General features: G+C 49.3%; 1 long non-coding RNA gene across 1 annotated transcript in view; it reads left to right on the top strand.

Annotated features, from left to right (window-relative positions):
• Positions 1 to 17,028, top strand: part of LOC310851841 — a 140,060-nt gene that overhangs the window by 85,622 nt on the left and 37,410 nt on the right. The gene's annotated exons all lie outside the window — the stretch shown is intronic.

The following is a 17,028-nucleotide window of genomic DNA, read 5'->3' as shown; positions in this document are numbered from 1 at the left end:
TCTCCCTGCGTCAATTTTATTGGCTAGTTTTTGTGTCCGTCGCCCTACTCGCTGAAAACCATTGGACTTAAAGCCCGTGCTCTTTATTTTAATTGGTGAGCGCGATTTCAGTCCCCCCCCCTTTCCCTTGTGAGTTTGAGCCAATAAAATAAAACAGGAGGCGGGATTTTCTCTCCACAAAAGGCCTATCCACTCTAATCGTTAAGAGGAATCCCGCCCACACATCTCAGGCCGAGGACAACGCAAAGGATTGTGGGACTTTTCCTGGATGTTGGCCAAGAAAGTCAACGGGCGTCTAGCTTGCCTGAAGTATAACAGCAAAGGATTGTGGGAGTGTCTCTTCACTTTAGCCAATGGGCTTCTTGGCTGCGCAAGATACTGCAAGGCACTGGCTAGAACCCAGTCGGGTTGCAAAGGATCATGGGAGCCGCTGTGCCTTTAGGACTAGGGACCCAATGAGCTTCTGGCACAAGTGCAAAGGATTCTGGGAGCCACCTGGCACTTTGGCCAATGAAGCCAATGGGCCTTTGGTGTGACCAAGGGCATATTTGGCTAGGTTTGGTTAAGTTGCAAAGGTCATGGGAGCAGCCCTGCACCTTCCTGAGGGAGCCAGTGGGTGCACAGCTGCAAAGGCTTGCAATAAAAAAATTAAGGTCTTATATATAATTAGGGACACGGGTGGCGCTGTGGGTTAAACCACAGAGCCTAGGGCTTGCTGATCAGAAGGTCGGCGGTTCGAATCCCCACGACGGGGTGAGCTCCCATTGCTCGGTCCCTGCTCCTGCCAACCTAGCAGTTCGAAAGCAAGTCAAAGTGCAAGTAGATAAATAGGTACCGCTCCAGCGGGAAGGTAAACGGTGCTTCCGTGCGCTGCTCTGGTTCGCCAGAAGCGGTTTCGTCATGCTGGCCACATGACCCGGAAGCTGTATGCCGGCTGCCTCGGCCAGTAAAGCGAGATGAGCGCCGCAACCCCAGTTGGCCACAACTGGACCTAATGGTCAGGGGTCCCTTTACTTTTATATATATAATAAACGTTCATAAATGTACCAACCAAGCACGTACATAGATATGTGGACCACATGTCTGGGGCAGCACAGGAAGACCATCCTGAAACCATTTTGACTCTCCAACTGACCAAATGTTTTCTCTGCAAGGAGGGAAGGTGTGAGGGAACCTTCCCATTGTCTCAGGAATTGGGAAATCACTATCTCAAAGGAATCGCCAGACTACCAGGAAAGGCAATCAGATAAGGTGTTATCAGATAACCTGACAGACAGGAAAAACAACAACATTCAAATTTCTGTTGTAGACCACCTTTTCTGTGATGTAGGTTTGATGTTTGTTTGGGGTGGTCTTGGGTTACACCCCTTCTGTGATGTAGGTATGATGTGGGGAGGGGTGGTCTTGAGCTCCAGGGAAGGCAATTACAGTGGTACCTCGGGTTAAGTACTTAATTCGTTCCAGAGGTCCGTTCTTAACCTGAAACTGTTCTTAACCTGAAGCACCACTTTAGCTAATGGGGCCTCCTGCTGCCGCCGCACCACTGCCGCACGATTTCTGTTCTCATCCTGAAGTACAGTTCCTAACCCGATGTACTATTTCTGGCTTAGCGGAGTCTGTAACCTGAAGCGTATGTAACCCAAGGTACCACTGTATAAGGGCGAGCACACCTTTGTTCTGGGTCCTTCTCCTCCTGTGTGTGAGGGGAGACCCTCTTTCAACAGTTCAATAAAGACCAGGCTTACTAGCTGCTTTGCTTCTCAATATTCTCTGGTTGGCCTCTGTTATTTTCCTCCCACCGATGGAGAACCTGCAAAGGACTCTAAAAGGGCTCTTGTGTCCCCCATAAGGGAATAAGGGCAGATTTTGTTTATTACACTAGGTTAGGGTTGCCACAATGCAATGTCTAGGGGCTTCCTCTTTTTTTTGCAATTGAGTTTTATTATTATTAATTTCATTTCTATACTGTTTTATATTTTAAAGAACAAATCTCAAAGCGGTTTAAAGGTAAAGGTAAAGGTACCCCTGCCCGTACGGGCCAGTCTTGACAGACTCTGTGGTTGTGCGCCCATCTCACTCAAGAGGCCAGGGGCCAGCGCTGTCCGGAGACACTTCCGGGTCACGTGGCCAGCGTGACAAAGCTGCATCTGGCGAGCCAGAGCCGCACACGGAAACGCCGTTTACCTTCCCGCCAGTAAGCGGTCCCTATTTATCTACTTGCACCCAGAGGTGCTTTCGAACTGCTAGGTTGGCAGGCGCTGGGACCGAGCAGCGGGAGCGCACCCCGCCGCAGGGATTCGAACCGCCGACCTTTCGATCGGCAAGTCCTAGGCGCTGAGGCTTTAACCCACAGCGCCACCTGCGTCCCAAAACATTAAAACATAAAATCAAACCATCCTGAATAAAACAAATCCAAGCTTCAAAGAAAATATTTCAGATCTTTCTCCATGTGACATTTCGTATTCCCCAGTCGCCAAACTGGCATCCAAGATCACATGGTCGCAGTTGAACCCACATCAGTTGCAAAACACGCCTGGTGCCTGGCTAATTTTTCACACTTGTCACCTGCAGACCCTCAAGGCCTCTACCTGGCCCCCAGGACTATCCCAGGCCACACCCCTCACCAGCCCTTATTATTTCTCCGTAAGTGTTTTCACCTGGCTGGAATGTGTCTGAAAGGAAGTTAGTGAGGGTCATGGAAACCAGCCTATTATTCAAGGAGAAAATGTTTGCTCCGTCCAATTTTGCCCCAGCTCCTCCCTCCACTGCCATGCGGCCTCCACAAGGTTGCCCAGGAGGAAGTGTGGTCCTCAGGTGGAAAAGGTTCCCTAGGATGTGTCCTGAGAGCATAGCTGTCAGCCTTCCCTTTTTTTGCGGGAAATTCCCTTATTCCAGCGCCGTTTCCCGCTGATATCCCGGATTGTTAGATATAATAATAATAATAATAATAAATTATTATTTATACCCCGCCCATCTGGCTGGGTTTCCCCAGCCACTCTGGGTGGCTTCCAACGAAATATTAAAAACAGTACAGCATCAAACATTAAAAACTTCCCTGAACAGGGCTGCCTTAAGATGTCTTCTGAATGTCAGGTAGTTGTTTATCGCTTTGACATCTGCTGGAAGGGCGTTCCACAGGGCGGGCGCCACTACCGAGAAGGCCCTCTGCCTGGTTCCCTGTAACCTTACTTCTCGCAATGAGGGAACCGCCAGAAGGCCCTCAGCGCTGGATCTCTCTCTCTCTTTTTTTAAATAATATTTATTGAAGTTTCAAAAAATTACAAAAAATAAAGGAAAATAAAACAAAAAATACAAAATACAGAAAAATAAAAACAAGTCAACTTTTCCATATCTCATCTTTTATTTGCTTATTTCCTTGACCTCCTCACACCTCCCTTTTTTGTATTCTAGTTCAATTAATTAATTCAGCAAATCCTTTCCATCTTTGTTTTTATCTTAATAATTTATCTTAATATATTGTAACTTTACATCCTCACCTGTTAACACTCCATTTTTACATACTCCTTTGTAACATTACTGCTAGAACCACATAACTTCATTCCAGCATCCTTCTAACATTCCTTAATTTTACAATGTTTCTGTAGATAGTCTTTAAATTTCTTCCAACCTTCTTCTACCGACTCTTCTCCCTGGTCTCGGATTCTGCCAGTCATTTCCGCCAGTTCCATGTAATCCATCACCTTCATCTGCCATTCTTCCCGGGGGGGGGGGGGGGTAGATCTTGTGTCTTCCAATACTTTGCGCTGAGTATTCTTGCTGCTGCTGTAGCATACATAAAAAAAATTCTATCCTTCTTTAACACCGATTGGCCGGCCATGCCCAGGAAAAAGGCCTCTGGTTTCTTCAGAAAGGTATATTTAAATATCTTTTTCATTTCATTATAGATCATCTCCCAGAAAGCCTTAATCCTTGGGCACGTCCACCAAAGGTGAAAGAATGTACCTTCAGTCTCTTTACATTTCCAGCATTTATTATCAGGCAAATGATATATTTTTGCAAGCTTGACTGGTGTCATATACCACCTGTATATCATTTTCATAATATTCTCTCTTAAGGCATTACATGCCGTAAACTTCATACCTGTGGTCCATAACTGTTCCCAGTCAGCCAACATAATGTTGTGTCCAACATCTTGTGCCCATTTAATCATAGCAGATTTCACCGTTTCATCCTGAGTATTCCATTTCAGCAGCAGATTATACATCCTTGACAGAGTCATAGTTTTGGGATCTAACAGTTCTGTTTCCAATTTTGATTTTTCCACCTGGAAGCCAATTTTCTTGTCCAAATTATATGCCTCCATTATTTGATAATAATGAAGCCAATCTCGCACTTTGTTTTTTAGTTTTTCCAAGCTCTGCAATTTTAATTTATCTCCCTCTTGTTCCAAAATTTCCCAATATTTCGGCCATTTGGCCTCCATATTGGGCTTTTTCTGAGCCTTCGCTTCCATCGGTGACAACCACCTTGGGGTTTTATTTTCAAGTAGGTCCTTATATCTTGTCCAGACATTAAACAGTGCTTTCCTGACAATATGGTTTTTCAACACTTTATGTGCTTTGACCTTATCATATCACAAATATGCATGCCACCCAAACACATTATTGAAACCTTCTAAATCCAAAATGTCTGTGTTTTCAAGAAGCAGCCATTCTCCCAGCCAACAAAATGCAGCTGATTCATAGTAAAGTTTAAGGTCTGGCAGGGCAAATCCACCTCTTTCTTTTGCATCAGTTAGTATTTTAAATTTTATTCTAGGCTTCTTGCACTGCCAGACAAATCTAGAAATATCTCTCTGCCACTTCTTGAAACAGTCCATTTTATCCAAAATTTGCAGTGTTTGAAACAGAAACAACATTCTTGGCAGTACTTTTATCACAGCAATACGGCCTAGCAATGAAAGCTTCAAATTTGACCATATTTCTAAATCCTTTTTCACTTCCATCCAACATTTTTCATAATTATCTTTGAATAAATTCACATTCTTAGCAGTCATATTGACCCCCAGGTATTTCACTTTCTTAACCAATGTTAATCCTGTCTCCTTCTGAAACCTCTCCCTCTCGATCACTGTTAGATTTTTCTCTAGAACCTTAGTTTTTAGCTTGTTCAACTTAAATCCCGCAACCTGACCAAATTCTTGAATCAGTTCCAATACTCTTTTAGTACTAGATTCTGGCTCCTGTAATGTCAGTACTAGATCATCAGCAAGACCCTCGGCGCTGGATCTCAGTGTCCGGGCTGAACGATGTCCCGTACACTGTCCCCAGGACAGGCGAGGCTGCTGATCCCTTATTTTCAAATCTGAAAGTTGACAGCTATGCTTGAGAGCCCTCTATGGCCACACGGGGGCCTGGGCAGCAATAGTTAACTGTGTCTGCTGAGCAGGATTTGCAGAGATTGCTCAGCAGTTTAATAGCAGGGGATTACTATGCAGCCAAAGGGATTACTCAGCAAAAAGGAGGCTGCACAGCCTGTTCTACTGTGGCTATTTTGAGCACCACCTCGCCCATCTCTGCTATGGGAGAGAGGACCCCTTGCTTCTTCTGTTCAAAGCTTCGTCAGACTAGAGCAGGGGTCCACAAACTAAGGCCCACGGGACTCTCTTATTCTGCCTGCGACGACTGCCACCACCCGCTCTTAACAGCGCTGCGCTGCACGGCTGCCCACTTCCGGGTCGGAGAAGCACGGGAAATACCTTGTGCGCATGCGTGTTATTTGCGCATGCGCGTTATTTCCGGTGCACATCTGGGTCAGAGGAGGCCTGTGCACATGCACACAAGCTATTTCCGGTGCTCCTCCGACCTGGAAACGCACGGGAAATAGTGTGTGCGCACGCGTATGGGCACACGCTCCCCTGCCCTCCGGGACACTGCACAATCGGCGCTGGAGACACCAGCCCAAGGCGTGGTAAGTTTGCTGACCCCTGGACTAGAGCCAAAGGATGGAATGAGGGCAGCAACCCCCCCCCCCGTATGCTTTTGTAGCATTTCTGAGGTTTTGCCCCTCAGTTCTCTAGGAAAAGGGACGCGGGTGGCGCTGTGGGTTAAACCACAGAGGCTAGGACTTGCCGAGCAGAAGGTTGGCGGTTCGAATCCCCGCAATGACGGGGTGAGCTCCCGTTGCTCGGTCCCAACTCCTGCCAACCCAGCAGTTCGAAAGCACGTCAAAGTGCAAGTAGACAAATAGGTACCGCTCCAGCGGGAAGGTAAACGGCGTTTCCGGTGCTGCTCTGGTTTGCCAGAAGTGGCTTAGTCATGCTGGCCACATGATCCGGAAGCTGTACGCCGGCAACCCCAGAGTCGACCATGACTGGACCTAATGGTCAGGGGTCCCTTACCTTTTTTCTAGGAAAAGTGTTCTCTCTCCCTGCGATTCTGCAGAATTTTGGTAGCATCAGGAGGCAAGGTATATCCAAAGGAGAGTGAATCGGACGACTGCTGCTATAGATCATCCGATTCTATCTGAAAGGGTGCGGGTTTCAGGTCATAAGATTATCATAACCAGAGCAGAAACATCTAAAATATTAATACGCTCTGGTAACCTTGAGGTTAGATTACCGCAACACATTATACGTAGGGCTGCCTTTGAAGGCGGGTCAGAAACTTCAGCCGGTCCAGAATTCAGCAGCCAGGTTGCTCACCTCGGCAGGACGGTTTGAGCATATCACATCGACCCTGGCCCGACTGCAGGTTAGTTTCTGGGCCCGATTCAAAGTGCTGGTTTTGACCTATAAAGCCTTAAACAACTCAGGACCACAATTCAAACTATCCTACCCTCTACAAACTATCCTGGACTTTGTGTTCATCCTCTGAGGCCCTTCTTTGTGTGCCTCCTTCGTGAGAGGTCCAGAGGGAGGCAACACAAGAACTGGGCCTTTTCTGCGCTGGCTCCCCGTTTGAGGAATCCTCTCCCAAGGGAGGCTCACCTGACACCTTCATCGTGCACCTTTAGGCGCCAGGCAAAAACATTCCTCTTCAACCAGGCCTTTGGCTGATAAACATCAGATACCCTTTTAAATATGTTTGTGGGAAGGGGGTGGGAATAGTGTGATGGGCTTGTGGAAAGGAGACATCAGACTGTACCTTTCTGTTTCACCCACTGTTTCCAAGCCTGTTTTTGAAGGGAGTGTTGTAAACAAAATCTGCCCTTATTCCCTTATGGGGGACACAAGAGCCCTTATAGAGTCCTTTGTAGGTTCTGCATCAGGCAGAGAAAATAACAGAGGCCCACCAGAGAATATTGAGAAGCAAAGCAGCTAGTAAGCCTGATCTTTATTGAACTGTTGCAACAGGGTGCCCCCTTCACACGCAGGAGAAGGAGGTTACAGACGCTTCAGGTTACAGACTCCGCTAACCCAGAAATAGTACCTCAAGTTAAGAACTTTGCTTTAGGATGAGAACAGAAATCGCACAGCGGTGGTGCAGCGGCAGGCCCCATTAGCTAAAGTGGTGCTTCAGGTTAAGAACAGTTTCAGGTTAAGAACGGACCTCCGGAATGAATTAAGTTCTTAACCCGAGGTACCACTGTACAAAAATGCTTTGTGCACCTGCATCTAATCTTGCCCCTTCGTAAAATGTACGTACAGTGGTACCTCAGGTTACAGACGCTTCAGGTTACAGACTCCGTGAAATATACTCAGAGTCGCAAAGTGATTTCATGCTCTTTATTCAGCTCATAGTGGTGAGGAGGAATGAATGAAAGTCCCCTCAAAGTATCTGCTTTATATACATTATTTACACAATGGGCTGCACATGATTGGCTAATTCTGGAATTCTACTGTAAGCCAATCAGGTTGTGGATTCACTTCTATCTGGAGCATGATTGGGTGGTTCCTGCCAACCAATCATATTGCTGCATTGTTCTAGGACCAATCAGACTGCTGCATTCTGAATCCTATTGTTCTAGGACCAATCAGACTGCTGCCTTTTGGATCTTATTGTTCAGTACATAACACCCCTCCCCTCTAAGTTCCAGTCCTGCCCGGGAGGTCGCATTCATAGTCCTCAAGGTACGCCGGTGGCCAACGTGTGCGTTGCGGCCTGGGGTGTTCCCTAGTCCGGGGTTCAGGTTCTGGCTCGTGTTCCAAGGATGCTGGCTGTGATGGGGCTGTTTGGTCTGGTGCAACCTGCTCGCTCAGTCGTAGTTCTGGTTCTGGTGTCCTTTCGGCCTCACGGGTCCTCTCTGTATTTACTGATTCTGCCTCTCCTGCTTGCCCCTGCTGCTCTATGGGCCTCACTGCCCCACTGTTCCCTTGGGACTCCCTTGACCTGTCTTCCTCCTCCTGGTTTTCTCCCGGGAATCGTCGCCGTATCTGGTCGCAGTGGCGGCGCCAGCATTGCCCCCCATCTGTTAGCACCTCGTACGACACGGGGCCAGTGACCCTGGTGACTGTGGCGGGTACCCATGCAGGGCCTGCCCCAAAATTCTTTGCGTACACTGGGTCCTGGGCCTCGAAGGTCCGGGGGTTCCTGCCTTCCCCCACCCCTACCTCATCCTGAGCTCTATCGGGGTGAAGGCGGTCCAATCTGATTGCAAGGCGCCGACCCATTAGTAATTCAGCGGGGCTCCGGCCAGTCGTTGAGCTGGGGGTGCTGTGCTGTGCTAGAAGGAATGTGGCAAGGCGGTACTCCCAATCCCCTTGCGTCATGCGGCGAAGGGTGTTCTTGGTGGTCCGCACCATGCGTTCTGCTTGGCCATTGGTGGCTGGGTGGAATGGTGCCGAACGGATGTGGCGGATGGCGTTCTGCGCTGTGAAGGTTTGGAATTCTCCTGACATAAATGCAGTCCCGTTGTCTGAGACAAGAGTGTCAGGGAGCCCGTGGGTTGCAAACAGCCTGCGTAGTACCCGGATGGCTGCGGACGTAGAAGTGGACGGTACCAGTGCGACTTCCAGCCATTTGGTGTAGGAGTCCACCACTATGAAAAATGTTTTCCCCTGAAAGGGGCCAGCGAAGTCCACATGCAGGCGTGACCATGGTGCTCGGGCGGACTCCCAGGACTGGACTGGGGCCCTTGGGGGATCTGGGCGGGATTCTTGGCAGGCCTGGCAGTGTTTGACCCAGGCCTCTATCTCTCCGTCGATCCCCGGCCACCACACATAACTCCTGGCAAGGGCTTTCATTCTTACTACCCCTGGGTGTGTCTCGTGTAGGGCTGTGAGGACCCTTTTGCGGAGGGGCTGGGGAACAACGACCCTGCTTCCCCATAACAGGCACCCCTTGTGGGCTGACAGTTCATGTTTGCGGGTTGTGTAGCCGGCGAATTCTGGCCCAGGGCTGCTGCTGGGCCATCCCCTCCACACCCAGTCCAGGACCCGGGAGATGACCCTGTCTTTCTTGGAATGGTGTGCAACTTCTTGTGCCTGAATGGGGCGGTCGGGAAGCAGCTCCAGGCTCATAACCTCTTGTGCAGGTGCTGGGTCGGGGCCTGTTTCCGGTAGTGGTAGCCTGCTGAGGGCGTCCGCATGGCCCATCGCCTTCCCAGGGCGGTGAATCAGTGCATACTGGTAGCTGGCAAGGAAAATTGACCACCTGAGGACGCGAGGAGACAGCACTTGAGGGGTCTGCTTTTCGGGGGCAAACAAGCCCAGCAACGGCTTGTGGTCAGTCACCACAGTGAAGGGCCGCCCGTACAAGAAATCATGGAATTTTTTTTACTCCCTTCACGATTGCCAGACCCTCCTTGTTGATTTGCGAGTAGTTCCGCTCGGTTTCATTGAGTGTCTGGGAAAAGTATGCCACCGGTACCTCTCTTCCATCCGGGAGTTGGTGTCCCAGGACAGCGCCAATACCATAGGGTGAGGCGTCGCATGCTAGCACAACTGGCAGCCTCTCGTCAAAGTGTGCCAAGACCGAGTTTGAGACAAGCAAGTCCTTGACTGCCTGGAATGCGGCCTCCTGGCGCTGGCCCCACACCCAAGGAGCCCGCTTGTCCAGGAGTTTGTGTAGGGGCTCCACTACCGCCGCCTTGTGGGGAAGGAAGGAATGGTAAAAGTTCAATAGTCCCAAGAAGGCCTGAAGTTCAGTCTTGTTCTTGGGCGCTGGGACATCACAAATGGCTCGTACCATGTCCCCTGTTGGGTGGACCCCTTCTGCATCCACCATAAATCCCAGAAAGTCCACCTGAGGCACTCCTAGTAGACATTTTTCCCGCTTCACCTTGAGACCCGCCGTCTGGAAACGGTGCAGAACGGTGCGGAGGCGGTCCTCAAACTCCTCGGGTGTGGGCCCGGCAATCAACACATCATCGAAGAAGGGGGTGACACCAGGAATCCCTTTAAGGAGAGAGTCCATTAGATTCTGGAATATGCCTGGTGCCACGCTGACCCCGAATTGCAGCCGCTTTACCCTGAACGCTCCTCTGTGCGTCACAATCGTCTGTGCCTCTGCTGTAGCCTCATCTACTGGCAGCTGTTGATATGCTTGGGCCAAGTCCAGCTTGCCAAAAAATTTCGACCCAGCCAGGGTGGCAAGGACATGGCTGACCACTGGCACTGGGTATGCATGGGCCGTGAGGGCCTTGTTTATGGTACATTTGTAGTCTGCGCAGATGCGGACCGAACCATTAGGCTTGACGGGTGTGACGACTGGGGTTTCCCAGGGGGTATTAGGCACTGGCTCCAGCACTCCTTGCTCCACGAGTCGGTCCAATTCCTCATCTATACGGGGTTTCAGGACGAACGGGACCCGGCGGGCCTTGAGCCTGACCGGTCGTACTGCAGGGTCAAGCTGTAGAGCAATGGGGGGGCCCGTATACTGTCCCAATTTCCCATTGAAAACCTCTGGAAATTCCTTGCATATGGCATCCACGTCCACTTGTAAGGTAGTGTGGTTCACCCCGGTGATGGCTAGCCCCAGTGGTCCAAACCATGCCAATCCCAGTAAGCTAATGTAGGGGCCCTTGACCACAAGCAAGTCCAGTTGCCGCGTCCGCCCTCTGTATTGCACCCTGAAGGTCCCCACCCCCATTGTGGGGACCTTACGTTTCTGGAAGTCCCGGAGGGTGAATGGGGCCGGCCTGAGTTTGGGACCCCCAGTAGGGCACAGTTTCCTTAAGGTCCTTGCCGAGATTATGGTTAGAGTTGAACCCGTGTCAAGCTCCATGCGGCATGGGGCCCCCTCTATCCGTACCTCTACATAAACTTTCTCTACGTTGGGGTGGGGCAACTGGTATACCTGGAAGTCCGTGAGCTCCGCTGAGTTGCCTTGGTGCGTTGGGCCCCGGGACCTGGGGCTCTTGGATGGGTCATCTGATGCCTGGTGTCGGGTGGGCCGAGCCCGACACACCCGGGCGATGTGTCCCAATTTTCTGCACTGCCTGCACTCTGCGTTGCGGAAACGGCAGGTCCCCCTCTCGTGACTTTCTCCACAGCTTGCGCAGTTCCCTCCTTCTCGTCGAGGCAGCTGTGGTATGTGGGCTGCTTGAGTGCGCTGCTGTACTCGGTGCACCTCCTCCCTGTCGGATCCTGAGTAGTTGGTGAGGTCTTCGTGGTGGACCCTCGGTTGGGACGGCTGGCTCGGCCGTGCCTCTTGCGTCGACGTCTCGGCAGCTTCTGTTGCCAGGGCCTCCTCCAGAGCGACCTGGAACGTTAGGTTATTCTTAGCGTAGAGGCGTCGTTGCAGCTTCTCATCCTTCAGGCCACCGACGAGGCGGTCACGAAGCATGTTCTCCAGCTCTGAGAAGTTGCAGAACCGGGCAGCTTGGCAGAGAGAGGTCACAAACCCAGTTATGGTTTCCCCAGGGGCTTGCCGCTTTGCGTAGAAGGCATTTCGACGAGCCACCACTGAGGGCTGTGGCGAAAAGTGGCCCTTCAGCTGTTCCATTATTGTTTTGTATGGAACAGTAGCGACGTCTTCAGGCGCAAGGAGAGCCCGGGCGATTTCAAATGTCTCCTCTCCGCAGACGCTGAAGAATATAGCCCTCTTCTTGGCGTCTTCTTCATCGGTGACCCCTTTGGCTTCTAGGAGGAAGGTAAAACGGGAGGCGTACGCTTCCCAGTCTCCCGTTGCTGGGTTGAACGGCGAGAAGCTGCTGTCGGTTGCCATTCTGAGTTCCTTGTGTCCCGGAGCTGAAGCCTGGATACACGGTGCGAGGCAGCGGTGCGGCAGGTGGCGGTGCTGCGGTGCTGTGTGTGGCAGTCAGCTCAGCGGGATCCCACCTTCGTCGCCAGTGAAATATACTCAGAGTCGCAAAGTGATTTCATGCTCTTTATTCAGCTCATAGTGGTGAGGAGGAATGAATGAAAGTCCCCTCAAAGTATCTGCTTTATATACATTATTTACACAATGGGCTGCACATGATTGGCTAATTCTGGAATTCTACTGTAAGCCAATCAGGTTGTGGATTCACTTCTATCTGAAGCATGATTGGGTGGTTCCTGCCAACCAATCATATTGCTGCATTGTTCTAGGACCAATCAGATTGCTGCATTCTGAATCCTATTGTTCTAGGACCAATCAGACTGCTGCCTTTTGGATCCTATTGTTCAGTACATAACACTCCGCTAACCCAGAAATAGTACCTCAGGTTAAGAACTTGGCTTCAGGATGAGAACAGAAATCGTGCAGCGGGCGTAGCGGGAGGCCCCATTAGCTAAAGTGGTACCTCAGGTTAAGAACATTTTCAGGTTAAGAATGGACCTCCAGAACGAATTACGGTAAGTTCTTAACCTGAGGTACCACTGTATTGGTGTGTGTGTTTCCTTTTTGTAAATCTACCAAAGAATTTTTTTAAAAGGGATTAAGGGGTTTTCTCAGGACGGCGGAGGGCATGTGTGTTGTGTCCTCTTCGTTCACTGGTAGTGGAAATATTAGTGAGGGGTGGAAGGGCAAAAAAGGAGGGTTGAGGAGAGTCAGTTGTGCAGGGGAGTGAGAAATGTCCCTGTTTTCATCTGAGGGATGTTGGAGGTTATGTTATGGTGCTCCGCTTCCACCTCCTTCAAAACCAGCTGTTTCAGAGGGCAGTCTGTTCCGCTGCCCAGAACAAAGGCCCAGCCAGGTCAGCAACTCAGGCAGAAACACAAGATTTGACCTCCTCTGCGGCAGGTATTTCTTATATTCTCACAGTGTAACAGGAAACCTCTCTCTGTGTGTGCATCAGCATGTTCAGAGTGGACTGTGCCTTCCATTTTAATCCAGGAAGAAGAAGCGTGCTTCTGCTATCAGAAGTTTGGGGAACCTGCGGGTTTTGGCATTTCCCAAACAGCCGACTGTAAACGGTGAAGGAGTCTGTAGCCTTTGCTCTGCATTGCACCCGTTTGCTCTGGATTCACAGCAGCGAGGTTCTGCAGATAACCCTCTGCTCCTAAATCCTGCTTACTCGAGTAACCACAGATTTAACTGACTTGCGATATGGAAAAGCAGACGAGGCAACCAGAAGGAGGGCGAGAGCGGCGGAAAGTTTGACGCAGGCGACACTGGCTTTCAATGCTCGCAGGGTACCAGTGGAGAGACGGTTTCAGGGCTCCCTCCCCTTTTAACCACAAAGCTTGAAGAGATCTCGCTTCTAACAAGCAGTCTCTCAAGTGTCGGCTGCAGCTGCGGAAGCCTCACACCAGTGATGGGATTGAGGGACAGCTGCCCAAGTTGCAGCTGTTACCAAAAACAGTCTTTCTCTCTCCCCTCCACTCCCAATGCAATCCCCTTTCTCTGTTCTCTCAAATCCTATTTGGAGTAAAATACAGTTTTGCTACCTAGCTCCTGAAATAAAATTGTTTAGGTCATATATATAAAATGTGAGAGCTGGACCATAAATGATCGCCAAAGAATGGATGCTTTTGAATTCTGGTGCTGGAGGAGACTCTTGAGAGTCCCATGGCCTGCAAGAAGATCAGACCTCTCCATTCCGAAGGAAATCAGCCCTGAGTGCTCACTGGAAGGACAGATCCTGAAGCTGAGGCTCCAAGACTTTGGCCACCTCAGGAGAAGAGAAGACTCCCTGGAAAAGACCCTGATGCTGGGAAAGATGGAGGGCACAAGGAGAAGGGGACGACAGAGGACGAGATGGTTGGATAGTGTTCTCGAAGCTACCAGCATGAGTTTGACCAAACTGTGGGAGGCAGTGGAAGACAGGAGCGCCTGGCGTGCTCTGGTCCAGGGGGTCACGAAGAGGTGGACACGACTAAACAACAATAAAAACAACATGAGTTACAGTCATACCTCGGGTTAAATATGCTTCAGGTTGAGTATTTTCAGGTTATGCTCCGCAGTGACCCGGAAGTAGCGGAACGCATTACTTCCGTGTTTCGCCGCTCGCGCATGCACAGACGCTCAGAATTACGGCAGACGCGGGTTGCGTTCGCTTCAGGATGCGAATGGGGCCTGGAACGGATCCCGTTCGCATCCAGAGGTACCACTGTACTTCCGTTGAAATTTATAATTTGATACTATGAATAGTGTACCTATTAGACAGCCAGTGTGGTGTAGTGGTTAAGAGCGGTAGACTCGTAATCTGGTGAACTGGGTTCTCGTCTCCGCTCCTCCACATGCAGCTGCTGGGTGACCTTGGGCCAGTCACACTTCCTTGAAGTCTCTCAGCCCCACTCACCTCACAGAGTGTTTGTTGTGGGGGAGGAAGAGAAAGATTGTTAGCCGCTTTGAGACTCCTTCGGGTAGTGTTAAAGCAGGATATCAAATCCAAAACTCTTCTCTCTTCTCTTTCTAAGAACACAGCCAGTTATGTCTCGTGTGTTTATTGGGCGCTGCTTTGCCAGCCCGTAGGTGATGCTCTGATGAAGCAGGCCTCCCCGCCCGCATGGGACCACCCACCTGTCGGCCACAGGACGCCACAGAACGATCGAGTTGGAAGGGACCACAAGGGCCATCAAGACCAACCCCCTGCAATGCACAACTCTCTTGCCCCATGTGGGACTCGAACCCACAACCCTGAGATTAAGATGCTCCACTGCCTCAGCCAAGAGAGGGGGCCCCGTGCACCTGTCAACGCCGACCAGTTGGCAACCCCGGACCGCAAAGAGAGGAGACCCATCTGGGCGCTGGCTTCTACTGCAGGAGGGCAAGTTGTATCACTCGGCTGAAGGATGCAGCGCATTGAAATAAGCGCTTGCAACTTGTGGCATGAGCTGATCTCTGGCACAGTCCGTCCCCCCTGCTTGCCGCCCCCTCTGCAAGTTCAAAGACCAGCTGACTGAGCAAACTTAATGCCCGGAAGGGCATCAGTTCACGCTTTGATGGCCGGTGGAACATTAACCGCCGTTAACCTGTTTGGCTGCTTTTTCCAGGCATGCACGCTCACCTTGTGAGATGCAAGTCCGTTCAGAGGCGGATTTCCCTCCCTCTTTAAATAACCTTTTTATTCAAAAATTAAAAAAACATATTATCCAGAAACATATCATCCTTACTTCCGCCCCTTTTACCTCCCTCCCTCCCCCTCCCTTCCCCCACAGAAGTCACCCCCCACCCCACCCCGACTTCCCTCAGTTCCAGTCTTTGATTTCTCTAAAAATGCTGTTTTCTGCATGTTACACAGTTGTATAGATCCTCAAACTATTTAGCTGATTATTATCAATAAAAAGTTTGCGAATGTTTATTCAAACCCAGCCAAGGAGTCCAGTTCGCTTTGTGGGGTCTCCAGATACTTTGTAAAGGGTTCCCATTCATCCTTAAAGTCACAGTTATCCTTGTCCTGTAGCTTGTATGTCATTTTGCCAGTTCTGCATAGTCCATCAATTTTTCTTGCCATGATTCTTTAGTTGGAGTTTCTTCAGTCTTCCATCCTTAAAACTCTCGCGGCCGTTGTCGCTTACATGAAGAGGCAGATTATAGAACCGCTGGCTCCACCTTGTCTGCTGTCCCTCAAAAGCCCCAGAGATTATGGCAGATGAAAGTAATAGACTATACGGAATTGGTGGAAATGACTGGCAGAATCCGAGACCAGGGAGAAGAGTCGGTGGAAGAAGATTGGAAGAAATTTAAAGACTATTTGCAGAAATATTGTAAAATGAATGAAAGTTAAAATGATGTTGGATTGAAACGAAGTGGTTTTAGCAATAAGGTTAGAATGAATTTGCAAAAATAGATTGATAACAGATGAAAATATAAAGTTACAATGTGTTAAGACATTGGATTAAGATTAAAACAAAGAGGGAAAGGATTTGCTGAATTAAATATGTGAATTGGAATACAGAAAAGGGAGGTGTGAGGGGGTCAGGGAAATAAGTAAATGAAGTATAAGCTATGAAAAGATGGATTTGTTTTTAATTGTGTGTTCCCCCCCCCCCCCCCCGTTTTTTTCTTTTTCCTATTTTCTATTTCGTAACTTTTTTTTTGTATCTCTGTATTTTTGTACCTTTTCTTATTTTTTCCTTTTGACATCTATTTTGTAATCCATTTCTTCTACTAAAACCTTAATAAATATATTTTTTTTAAAAAGCCCCAGAGATTAATCCGAGAGTGGGTTTCGTTTCCCCACCTGCGTCTTAAAACAGGGAACGCTGATCACAGCTGCACCTGTAAGGCGCTTTTGTGCTCAAGAGCCCTGTGAGATACCTTCCCATTGCAGCCAAGAGAGAAAGGGACCTGCGTTTCCCTAAGGCCACCTAACCAGGCAATGCTTGGGTAACATGGAGACAGCATGGTGTAGTGGTTAGAGTGTCGGACTAGGACCTAGGAGACCAGGGTTCGAATCTGCCCTCGGCTATAGAGCTCAGTGGGGTGAGACCGTGGGCCATTCACTGCCCCTCAGCCTAACCTACTTCTTTTTTAAAAAATAATAATAATATTTATTACTTTTAAACCTTACAAACAAGAAGAAAAAGAAAAGGAGAAAAAAAGAAGAAAAAACAAAAGAAAGAAAAAACAATACAATACAATATATAAACAATACATCACACAACATTAACGCATTAAACTAAACAAAACAGAACAAAAACAATTTAAAAACATACATCATACCATTTCAATGTCTTATCCTTCATTCTCTTGTTTCCTCAACCTCCTCTCACTTCCCTCTTAGTATTCCACTTCTATTAATTGTTTCAGCAAATCC

Source organism: Podarcis gaigeae (assembly GCF_964106915.1).
Source record: "Podarcis gaigeae genome assembly, chromosome: 8".
Classification (NCBI taxonomy): Eukaryota; Metazoa; Chordata; class Lepidosauria; order Squamata; family Lacertidae; genus Podarcis; species Podarcis gaigeae.
The sequence above is the reverse complement of the archived record's forward strand: the minus strand, read 5'-3'. Positions and strand labels throughout refer to the sequence as shown.